This window comes from Oryctolagus cuniculus, chromosome 3 (genome assembly GCF_964237555.1).
Source record: "Oryctolagus cuniculus chromosome 3, mOryCun1.1, whole genome shotgun sequence".
NCBI lineage: Eukaryota > Metazoa > Chordata > Mammalia > Lagomorpha > Leporidae > Oryctolagus > Oryctolagus cuniculus.
The window spans coordinates 24,368,570-24,370,045 of record NC_091434.1 but is presented as its reverse complement, the minus strand read 5'-3'; the positions used below and the strand labels follow the sequence as shown (position 1 = coordinate 24,370,045).

Here is a 1,476-nt window from a genome sequence, read left to right as displayed (position 1 = left end):
GTTAATTATTCTTTAACTATTTGGCAGAATTCAGCAGTGAAACTATATTTTCCTAGGCTTCTATTCGATGGAAGGCTTTTCTGCTACCAATTCAGTCTCAATATTCTTTATTGGTGTTTAGCTAGACTATTTCTTTTAAGGTCTTTATTTCATTTATCTGTGTTCTGAGTTATTTCTTTGCTTGTACTAATTTGGGGCTTGATTTGTTTCTTGTTTTCCTAAGTCTTAAAGGAGCATCAGTAAATATTTTATTTGAGATCTTTCTGATTTTTGATGTAACCATTATTGCTATAAACTTCCCTCTTAGTGCTTCTTTTGTTTCATCTCACAGATTTTATTATGTTGTACTTCAATTTTCTTTGTTTCAACAAATTTATAAAGTTCCTTCTTAATTTCTTTCTTGATCCATTGATGTTTATAACTTGTTTGATTCCCAGGTATTTGTGTAGTTCCAGAGTTTTTCTTGTTACTGATTTCTAGTGTTGTTGTATTTTTTTTTAAAAAAAGATACTTGATATAATCTGTTTTTAAAAATTTGTAATTCTTGTTATGTAACCTGCCATATCATCTGTCATGGAGAACTTTCCATGTGCTATTGAGAAGAATATATCTTCTGTAGCTGTTGCATGGAACATTCTGTAGATGTCTGTTCAATCAAATTGATCTAGGGTACAATTTAACTGCTGTTCCTTTGTTGATGTCTGGGTGATCTGCCCATTTTTGAAGGGGAGGTAATAAAGTTACCTACTATTACTGTATTGGAAAATATCTCTTACTTTAGGTCTATGAATATTTGTTTTATGCATTTGGGTGTTCTTATATTGGGTTCATATATATTTGTGTTATTTCCTGTTGATAGGTTGAAATATTTATCATTATGTAATGACCTTTCTTGTCTCTTTTAACTAATTTTGATTTAAAATCTATTTTATCTGATAAAATTAGGGCTACTCTAGCTTTCTTTTTGGTTTCATTTGCATGATATATCTTATTCCATCTTATGTATTTCAGTCTATGCAGATTTCTACACTAAGTAAGTTTCTTAAAAGCAGCATATAATTATTTTTGTGTTGGTTTACTTTCACTTGATACTACATTTGATCTTAGCCAAAAGGCCGAGAAGCGATGGTTTACTTTCTTTCAATTGGATAATTTAATTTTTTAAGATTTATTTAGTTATTTGAAAGAGGAAGAGAGAGAGAGAGAGAGAGAGAATGAAAGAATGAATCTGTTTGCTGATTCACTCCCCAGATAGGCCAGGCTGAATCCAGGAGCCGGGAGCTTCACTGGGGTCTCCCATGTTGGTGGCAGGGGACCAAGTACTTGGGCCTTCTTCCACTGCTTTTCCCAGGGCATTAGCAGCTGGCACATGAACTAGCACCCTTATAGGTTGCTCGTGTTGCAAGCCACAGCTTTACATACTACACCATAATGCCAGCCCCTCAGTTGGAGAATTTAATGCATTTATATTCATGG

General features: G+C 33.3%; 1 pseudogene; it reads right to left on the bottom strand.

Moving 5' to 3' along the window:
* Positions 1–1,032: 1,032 nt before the first annotated feature.
* Positions 1,033–1,127, bottom strand: LOC138849211 (U2 spliceosomal RNA; annotated as a pseudogene).
* Between the last annotated feature and the right edge of the window lie 349 nt (positions 1,128–1,476).